Source organism: Melanerpes formicivorus, unplaced genomic scaffold (genome assembly GCF_026170545.1).
Source record: "Melanerpes formicivorus ecotype bairdi unplaced genomic scaffold, bMelFor1.0.p_v2 SCAF_215, whole genome shotgun sequence".
NCBI lineage: Eukaryota > Metazoa > Chordata > Aves > Piciformes > Picidae > Melanerpes > Melanerpes formicivorus.
In genome coordinates, this window is record NW_027142567.1 from 205,001 (window position 1) to 215,000 (window position 10,000).

Below are 10,000 nucleotides of genomic sequence, written 5' to 3' on the forward strand. Positions count from 1 at the left end.
TCCCCCCCGCTCGAGCCGCTCGGGGCTGGGGGAACGAGGACGACACCTCACACGCGACGGGAAGCGAAGTGGAAAGGAAGACCGCCCTTGCCCTGCCGGCCGGGGGCCCTTTCCGACGCGACCCGAAAGGCCTCATCGATCAACAAGGACAGAAGGAAAGGAAGCCAGCGGAGGCCCCACGGCCTCGCTCTTCTGGGACAGACACAGCCACGCGCACCCGCCACCGCCCTCGGGAGCAGCCAGCAGGCACGGGGCTCGGCGTGCGGGCAACACGCCGGAGGAGCAAACGGGGCGCCCTCCAGAGATGGGGGGGGGGGGGGGCAAGCTGCACCGGGCCGCACCGGCTCACAGGGCACCTCTGCCTCCCCGAAATGTGGGCTTGCATTTTCCCTCAAGCTGCACCGAGTTACATCTCCATCACGGGGCGCCCCTCTGGAGCCAGGAGGAAGCCGTGCTGGGGCACCGGCTTGCCCTCCTCCCCCCATGCCGGGCTCCATAGCATACGAGTGGCCAGTCACCGCCGCTGGCTTTTCCCTTAGATGCCGTGCCCCCGCGGGCTGCGGCTTTGGCCATGGGGGGGAACCCCCGTGAAGAGGGTCCAGTGCTGGGAACTCTCTCTGCCCCTTACCGGGCTCTCTCTCGCCGTGCCTGGACGGGCTTGCTTTCCATTCTTGGTGGGACCGACGCCGGCACCACGTCTCCCCGGCTTTCTCTGCCCCCGTGCCCCACCGGGCAAACTTCGCTTCGGGGGTTCCACACTTCGGCAGTGGCCGGCGCCAGCCACTCGTCAACTTTTTTTCTTTTCCCCGCTTTCGTTGCCGAGCCCGGGCTGGGCTCCGGCTCACGGACGAGCGAAACCCATCCAACACCGCTGAGGGTGCGCCAGCGGCCGCTCCAAACCGCCGCGCCTTTGTTCGGCCCCGCGGGTCCCCTCTCTGACCCGGGCGAAAGCCACCGAGAAGCCAGACGGACCCCTGCCCAGCCGCCTGGCGGGTGGCTTGGAGCAGCCGCTCGGCAGCGCTGCCCTGGGAGTGCTCGGCGTCGCTTGTTCCCTCATATACGGAACTGGAGGGCCGTCAGCTCCGCGAGCGCACAACCAGCCGACCTCCGCCCAGCGGCAGGTCGCAGAAATCACGCCGGCTTGTACGATGACGTAGGCGGAGGCAGAGCGCAACAGCGACCCCTTGGCGACAAGCGCGATCTCCGCGGAGAGCACGTCTACTCGCCGAGGGAGAGCACGTCTACTCGCCGAGGGAGAGCACGTCTACTCGCCGAGGGAGAGCACGTCTACTCGCCCAGGGAGAGCACGTCTACTCGCCCAGGGAGAGCACGTCTACTCGCCCAGGGAGAGCACGTCTACTCGCCCAGAGAGAGCACGTCTACTCGCCCAGGGAGAGCACGTCTACTCGCCCAGGGAGAGCACGTCTACTCGCCCAGGGAGAGCACGTCTACTCGCCCAGGGAGAGCACGTCTACTCGCCCAGGGAGAGCACGTCTACTCGCCCAGGGAGAGCACGTCTACTCGCCCAGGGAGAGCACGTCTACTCGCCGAGGGAGAGCACGTCTACTCGCCCAGGGAGAGCACGTCTACTCGCCCAGGGAGAGCACGTCTACTCGCCCAGGGAGAGCACGTCTACTCGCCGAGGGAGAGCACGTCTACCCGCCGAGGGAGAGCACGTCTACTCGCCGAGGGAGAGCACGTCTACTCGCCGAGGGAGAGCACGTCTACCTCCCGCCTGAGGGAGAGCACGGGGGGGGGGGACAAAGACAGGCGGCAGCAGCTTCGGTGAACGTCACCCGGGAGGCGACCGGGGCTGTCCCGGGGCAGTCCCGGGAAGCCGGCGTCCGACACAGGGAACCGTCAGCTGCCGGACCGGGGCGAATCCCCGCGGCCACGGCAGGGGTGGGGGCTCGAAGACAGCCGGCAGCCGCTTCGGTGAACGTCACCCGGGAGGAGACTGGGGCCCTCCCGGGACCGTCCCGGGAAGACGACGTTCGGCACGAGATCCCGGCCGCGGCCGGACCGGCTCGAAGCCTCGCGGTCCCGGCAGCAGCCGGAGCCGCTCGCCGCCTCGGGCTCCCGGCCCCCTACAGATCCGGCGACTCGTTCGCGGGCGGCGGGGGGAGGCAGTGGAGGGGGTGCGGGGAGAAGCGGCAGCGGAGGCGGAGGGGGGGGGGCTCGAAGACAGCCGGCAGCCGCTTCGGTGAACGTCACCCAGGAGGCGATCGGGGCCGTCCCGGGGCCGTCCCGGGATGCCGGCTTCCGGCACGGGGTCCCGGCCGCGGCCGGACCGGCTCGTATCCCCGCGGCTCCGGCAGGGGGGGGGGGGGCTCGAAGACAGCCGGCAGTCGCCTCGGTGAACGTCACCCGGCCGGCGACCGCGGCCGTTCCGGGGCCGTCCCGGGAAGCCTGCGACAGGCACGGGGTCCCAGCCGCGGCCGGACCGACTCGAATCCCCGCGGTCCCGGCAGCAGCCGGAGCCGCTCGCCGTTCGGGCTCCCGGCACCCTACAGATCCGGCGACTCGTTCGCGGGCGGCGGGGGGAGGCAGTGGAGGGGGTGCGGGCAGAAGCGGCCGCGGAGGCGGAGGGGGGGGGGGGGCTCGAAGACAGCCGTCAGCCGCTTCGGTGAACGTCACCCGGGAGGCGACCGGGACCGGCCCGGGAAGCCATCGTCCGGCCCCGGATCCCGGCCGCGGCCGGACCGGCTCGAAGCCCCGCGGCCCCGGCACGGGGGAGGCCCAAAGACTGGCGGCAGCCGCTTCGCTGAACGTCACCCGGCCGGCGACCGGGGCCGTCCCGGGGCCGTCCCGGGATGCCGGCTTCCGGCACGGGGTCCCGGCCGCGGCCGGAGCGGCTCGAATCCCCGCGGTCCCGGCAGCAGCCGGAGCCGCTCGCCGTTCGGGCTCCCGGCACCCTACGGATCCGGCGACTCGTTCGCCGGCGGCGGGGGGAGGCAGTGGAGGGGGTGCGGGCAGAAGCGGCAGCGGAGGCGGAGGGGGGGGGGGCTCGAAGACAGCCGGCAGCCGCTTCGGTGAACGTCACCCGGCCGGCGACCGGGGCCGTCCCGGGGCCGTCCGGGGATGCCGGCTTCCGGCACGGGGTCCCGGCCGCGGCCGGAGCGGCTCGAATCCCCGCGGTCCCGGCAGCAGCCGGAGCCGCTCGCCGTTCGGGCTCCCGGCACCCTACAGATCCGGCGACTCGTTCGCCGGCGGCGGGGGGAGGCAGTGGAGGGGGTGCGGGGAGAAGCGGCCGCGGAGGCGGAGGGGGGGGGGGGGGCTCGAAGACAGCCGGCAGCCGCTTCGGTGAACGTCACCCGGGAGGCGACCGGGACCGGCCCGGGAAGCCATCGTCCGGCCCCGGATCCCGGCCGCGGCCGGACCGGCTCGAAGCCCCGCGGCCCCGGCACGGGGGAGGCCCAAAGACTGGCGGCAGCCGCTTCGCTGAACGTCACCCGGCCGGCGACCGGGGCCGTCCCGGGGCCGTCCCGGGATGCCGGCTTCCGGCACGGGGTCCCGGCCGCGGCCGGACCGGCTCGAATCCCCGCGGTCCCGGCAGCAGCCGGAGCCGCTCGCCGTTCGGGCTCCCGGCACCCTACGGATCCGGCGACTCGTTCGCCGGCGGCGGGGGGAGGCAGTGGAGGCGGTGCGGGGAGAAGCGGCAGCGGAGGCGGAGGGGGGGCGGGGGGGACGATAGTGGCGGGGGGCGGGGGGTGCTCGAAGGCAGCCGGCAGCCGGTTCGGTGAACATTCGCCGGGGCGGGGGGGCGACCTGTCCGTGCCCGGGGCAGCCCCGGGAAGCCGGCAGCCAGCACGGGGTCCCGGCAGCACCTGTTCCCTGCCCTGGGACTTGCCGTGCCCGGCGGCCGGTTGCCGGGTGGGGGGAGCGATGAGAGGCAGGGCGCAGCGGCCGGGGCAGCGCCGGGCCGCAGCGGGGGGCTGGGCGGGTGGGGTAGGCGTCGAGCGGCAAGCCCTCGGCTGCAGCGAATGTTCGGCGGTGCGGGGCGGGGGGGGACGGGACGACACGTTGGGGGCGCCGAGTCCGAGCCACCCCCGGCCCCAGGGGCGGCCGGAGGGGGAGGCCGGTGCCTGGCCCTGGGAGCTGCTGGGCGCCGGATGGCCGAGGGTGCGTCAGAAGCCGCCCGAGCGGTCGAGCAGGTCCTCCAGAAAGGCCTAGGGTGGCTTCGAGGGCCCCGGGAGCAGTCGAGGGAGGCCTCCAGGCAGGTCTGGAGTGGATGGGAGGCCTTCCAAAGCAGACAAGGGAGGCTGCCAGCGGGGCCTAGGCTGGCACTGCAGCCTGTAAATGGTTGGGGGGGGGGCCTCTGGTGCGGCCTGGAGTCTCTGGGTGGCGTCCAGAGAGGTGCAAAAGATCCTCTGGTGCGGCCTGTGGTGGCGGAGAAGCCTGCAGAGCGTGCGGGGGAGGCTTCTGGTGCGGCCTGGGGTGGGTCGGAAGCCTGCAGAGCGTGCGGGAGAGGCTTCTGGTGCGGCCTGGGGTGGCTGAGAAGCCTGCAGAGCGTGCGGGAGAGGCTTCTGGTGCGGCCTGGGGTGGCTGAGAAGCCTGCAGAGCGTGCGGGAGAGGCTTCTGCTGCGGCCTGGGGTGGCTGAGAAGCCTGCAGAGCGTGCGGGGGAGGCTTCTGTTGGGGCCTGGGGTGGGTCAGAAGCCTACAGAGCATGCGGGGGAGGCTTCTGGTGCGGCCTGGGGTGGCTGAGAAGCCTGCAGAGCGTGCGGGGGAGGCTTCTGGTGCGGCCTGGGGTGGCTGAGAAGCCTGCAGAGCGTGCGGGGGAGGCTTCTGGTGCGGCCTGGGGTGGGACGGAAGCCTGCAGAGCGTGCGGGGGAGGCTTCTGGTGCGGCCTGGGGTGGGTCGGAAGCCTGCAGAGCGTGCGGGAGAGGCTTCTGCTGCGGCCTGGGGTGGGTCGGAAGCCTGCAGAGCGTGCGGGAGAGGCTTCTGTTGGGGCCTGGGGTGGCTGAGAAGCCTGCAGAGCGTGCGGGGGAGGCTTCTGCTGCGGCCTGGGGTGGCTGAGAAGCCTGCAGAGCGTGCGGGAGAGGCTTCTGGTGCGGCCTGGGGTGGGTCGGAAGCCTGCAGAGCGTGCGGGAGAGGCTTCTGCTGCGGCCTGGGGTGGGTCGGAAGCCTGCAGAGCGTGCGGGAGAGGCTTCTGTTGGGGCCTGGGGTGGCTGAGAAGCCTGCAGAGCGTGCGGGGGAGGCTTCTGCTGCGGCCTGGGGTGGCTGAGAAGCCTGCAGAGCGTGCGGGAGAGGCTTCTGCTGCGGCCTGGGGTGGCTGAGAAGCCTGCAGAGCGTGCGGGGGAGGCTTCTGCTGCGGCCTGGGGTGGCTGAGAAGCCTGCAGAGCGTGCGGGGGAGGCTTCTGGTGCGGCCTGGGGTGGCTGAGAAGCCTGCAGAGCGTGCGGGGGAGGCTTCTGGTGCGGCCTGGGGTGGGACGGAAGCCTGCAGAGCGTGCGGGGGAGGCTTCTGGTGCGGCCTGGGGTGGGTCGGAAGCCTGCAGAGCGTGCGGGAGAGGCTTCTGCTGCGGCCTGGGGTGGGTCGGAAGCCTGCAGAGCGTGCGGGAGAGGCTTCTGTTGGGGCCTGGGGTGGCTGAGAAGCCTGCAGAGCGTGCGGGAGAGGCTTCTGCTGCGGCCTGGGGTGGCTGAGAAGCCTGCAGGGCGTGCGGGAGAGGCTTCTGCTGCGGCCTGGGGTGGGTGGGAAGCCTGCAGAGCGTGCGGGGGAGGCTTCTGGTGCGGCCTGGGGTGGCTGAGAAGCCTGCAGAGCGTGCGGGGGAGGCTTCTGGTGCGGCCTGGGGTGGCTGAGAAGCCTGAAGAGCGTGCGGGAGAGGCTTCTGTTGGGGCCTGGGGTGGGTCAGAAGCCTACAGAGCGTGCGGGGGAGGCTTCTGGTGCGGCCTGGGGTGGGTCGGAAGCCTGCAGAGCGTGCGGGAGAGGCTTCTGCTGCGGCCTGGGGTGGCTGAGAAGCCTGCAGAGCGTGCGGGAGAGGCTTCTGTTGGGGCCTGGGGTGGGTCGGAAGCCTGCAGAGCGTGCGGGAGAGGCTTCTGGTGCGGCCTGGGGTGGGACGGAAGCCTGCAGAGCGTGCGGGAGAGGCTTCTGTTGGGGCCTGGGGTGGCTGAGAAGCCTGCAGAGCGTGCGGGAGAGGCTTCTGCTGCGGCCTGGGGTGGCTGAGAAGCCTGCAGAGCGTGCGGGGGAGGCTTCTGTTGGGGCCTGGGGTGGCTGAGAAGCCTGCAGAGCGTGCGGGAGAGGCTTCTGGTGCGGCCTGGGGTGGGACGGAAGCCTGCAGAGCGTGCGGGAGAGGCTTCTGCTGCGGCCTGGGGTGGGTCGGAAGCCTGCAGAGCGTGCGGGAGAGGCTTCTGTTGGGGCCTGGGGTGGGTCGGAAGCCTGCAGAGCGTGCGGGAGAGGCTTCTGCTGCGGCCTGGGGTGGCTGAGAAGCCTGCAGAGCGTGCGGGGGAGGCTTCTGCTGCGGCCTGGGGTGGCTGAGAAGCCTGCAGAGCGTGCGGGAGAGGCTTCTGCTGCGGCCTGGGGTGGCTGAGAAGCCTGCAGAGCGTGCGGGAGAGGCTTCTGCTGCGGCCTGGGGTGGCTGAGAAGCCTGCAGGGCGTGCGGGAGAGGCTTCTGCTGCGGCCTGGGGTGGCTGAGAAGCCTGCAGAGCGTGCGGGGGAGGCTTCTGGTGCGGCCTGGGGTGGCTGAGAAGCCTGCAGAGCGTGCGGGGGAGGCTTCTGGTGCGGCCTGGGGTGGCTGAGAAGCCTGAAGAGCGTGCGGGAGAGGCTTCTGGTGCGGCCTGGGGTGGCTGAGAAGCCTGCAGAGCGTGCGGGGGAGGCTTCTGTTGGGGCCTGGGGTGGGTCAGAAGCCTACAGAGCGTGCGGGGGAGGCTTCTGGTGCGGCCTGGGGTGGGTCGGAAGCCTGCAGAGCGTGCGGGAGAGGCTTCTGCTGCGGCCTGGGGTGGCTGAGAAGCCTGCAGAGCGTGCGGGAGAGGCTTCTGTTGGGGCCTGGGGTGGGTCGGAAGCCTGCAGAGCGTGCGGGAGAGGCTTCTGCTGCGGCCTGGGGTGGGTCGGAAGCCTGCAGAGCGTGCGGGAGAGGCTTCTGTTGGGGCCTGGGGTGGCTGAGAAGCCTGCAGAGCGTGCGGGGGAGGCTTCTGTTGGGGCCTGGGGTGGCTGAGAAGCCTGCAGAGCGTGCGGGGGAGGCTTCTGGTGCGGCCTGGGGTGGCTGAGAAGCCTGCAGAGCGTGCGGGGGAGGCTTCTGCTGCGGCCTGGGGTGGCTGAGAAGCCTGCAGAGCGTGCGGGGGAGGCTTCTGGTGCGGCCTGGGGTGGCTGAGAAGCCTGCAGAGCGTGCGGGGGAGGCTTCTGGTGCGGCCTGGGGTGGGACGGAAGCCTGCAGAGCGTGCGGGAGAGGCTTCTGCTGCGGCCTGGGGTGGGTCGGAAGCCTGCAGAGCGTGCGGGAGAGGCTTCTGTTGGGGCCTGGGGTGGCTGAGAAGCCTGCAGAGCGTGCGGGAGAGGCTTCTGCTGCGGCCTGGGGTGGCTGAGAAGCCTGCAGAGCGTGCGGGGGAGGCTTCTGCTGCGGCCTGGGGTGGCTGAGAAGCCTGCAGAGCGTGCGGGAGAGGCTTCTGCTGCGGCCTGGGGTGGCTGAGAAGCCTGCAGAGCGTGCGGGAGAGGCTTCTGCTGCGGCCTGGGGTGGCTGAGAAGCCTGCAGGGCGTGCGGGAGAGGCTTCTGCTGCGGCCTGGGGTGGGTCGGAAGCCTGCAGAGCGTGCGGGAGAGGCTTCTGGTGCGGCCTGGGGTGGCTGAGAAGCCTGCAGAGCGTGCGGGGGAGGCTTCTGCTGCGGCCTGGGGTGGCTGAGAAGCCTGCAGAGCGTGCGGGAGAGGCTTCTGCTGCGGCCTGGGGTGGCTGAGAAGCCTGCAGAGCGTGCGGGAGAGGCTTCTGCTGCGGCCTGGGGTGGGTCGGAAGCCTGCAGAGCGTGCGGGAGAGGCTTCTGCTGCGGCCTGGGGTGGGTCGGAAGCCTGCAGAGCTTGCGGGGGAGGCTTCTGGTGCGGCCTGGGGTGGGTCGGAAGCCTGCAGAGCATGCGGGGGAGGCTTCTGCTGCGGCCTGGGGTCTCTGGGTGGCCTCTAGAGAGGTGCAAAAGACCCTCTGGGTTGGGCTGGGGTGGCTCTTGGACCCCTGCCACACAGTGGAGAGAGGCCTCCGGCCCGCCACCTGTGTCCCTGTGTGCCTGAGTGCCTGTGTCCCTGTGTCCCTGTGTCCCTGAGTGCCTGAGTGCCTGTGTCCCTGTGTCCCTGTGTCCCTGTGTCCCTGAGTGCCTGAGTGCCTGTGTCCCTGTGTCCCTGTGTCCCTGAGTGCCTGAGTGCCTGAGTGCCTGTGTCCCTGTGTCCTTGTGTCCCTGTGTCCCTGTGTCCCTGTGTGCCCGAGTGCCTGTGTCCCTGTGTCCCTGTCTGTGTACCTGTGTGCGAGAGTGTCCGGCACGCCACCCAGCGGCGGCGGGCAAGCAGGTAGGCGGGTGGGCGGGCCGGCGAGGGCCAGTGTGAGTTTGGGGGGTGGGAGGGGAGGCGGCAGCTGGAAGCGTCAGAGGAGGGGGCGTGGCTCCGGCTGGCCCCGGGAGCAGGTTCCCGGGACCGGGACCGGCTGGACCCGGCGGGTGGTTGATCCCGGGGCGGGGGGCAGAGGCGGCGGGAAGCGGCAGCTGCGTGTGCGGCGGGGGGGTGGAGGGCGAACCGCGGCGGGAAGCGGATGCTTCAGAGCAGGTTACGGGGGCGGGGACGGACGACACCACCTGTCCCCGCCCCGGGACGGGCTGGACCCGGCGCCCTGGACCCGGCGCCGTGTACCCGCCGCCGCCCCCGCCGCCGCCCCCCTCCGCCACCCCGGGACCCCGACGTTTTTTGGCGCCCGCGCCTTTTTTTGCTCCCCGCCTGCCCGCGCTGCCCCGGGCCCTCCCCCGGGGCGGGGCGGGAGGGAGGGACGGACGGACGGGTAGCCGGGGATCTCCGAGCGCGCGCGCCACCAGACCGAGGCGGGTCCCGGCGGCGGCGGCGGCGGCGGCGGCAGCAAGCGACGGCGGGGGGGGCAGGCTAGGGAGAGAGGGGGAGCGGCATGCGGTAGGGCTGGGGGGTTTGTTTCGGGGGGGAGGGGTGGGGGGGGGTGGCAGCGGTCAGCGAGAGCGGGGAGAGGGGGAGCGGCATGCGGTAGGGCTGGGGTGTTTTTGGGGTGGGGGCGTTGGGGGGATTAGCGGGCGGGCGGGCAGCCGAGCCAAGCGGCAAGCCGGGGGGCGGGCGAGGGCGGCTTTAGGGCCGGAGGAGCGGAGCGCAACCTCCCCCGTGCAGGCTCCAGCGTGGAGAGCAGCAAGTTTTTGGGGACGGGGGACGACGGACGGGAGGGGCAGCGGCGAGAGGCTAGCTGCGGCAAGGGGCACCGGCACGGCCGCCCTAACAGCGCCGCCTCGGTCGCAGGGGTTAGAGAGCAGCCGGGCAGCCCGGGAGGGAAGCGGCAGCCCGCGAAGGGGGGAAGGGGGGGCTCCGCGCAAACCGGTAACGGGGGCCGGGGGGTGTGGGGAGCTGGGGGTGGCAGCAGCGGCAAGAGGCAACGTCGGGAGGGGGGGCTCCGCGCAAACCGGTAACGGGGGCCGGGGGGTGTGGGGGGGGCGGTGGCGGCCGCGGCAAGAGGCAACGGCAGGCGGGGGGGCTCCGCGCAAACCGGCAGCGGGGGGGGGGGGCGGGGGTAGCGGCAAGAGGCAACGGCGGGAAGGGGGGGCTCCGCGCAAACCGCTAACGGGAGCCGGGGGGTGTGGGGAGCTGGGGGTGGCAGCAGCGGCAAGAGGCAACGTCGGGAGGGGGGGCTCCGCGCAAACCGGTAACGGGGGCCCGGGGGTGTGGAGGGGGCGGTGGTGGCGGTGGTGGCCGCGGCAAGAGGCAACGGCAGGCGGGGGCGCTCCGCGCAAACCGGCAGCGGGGGGGGGGGCGGGGGTAACGGCAAGAGGCAACGGCGGGAAGGGGGGCCTCCGCGCAAACCGGCAGCGGGGG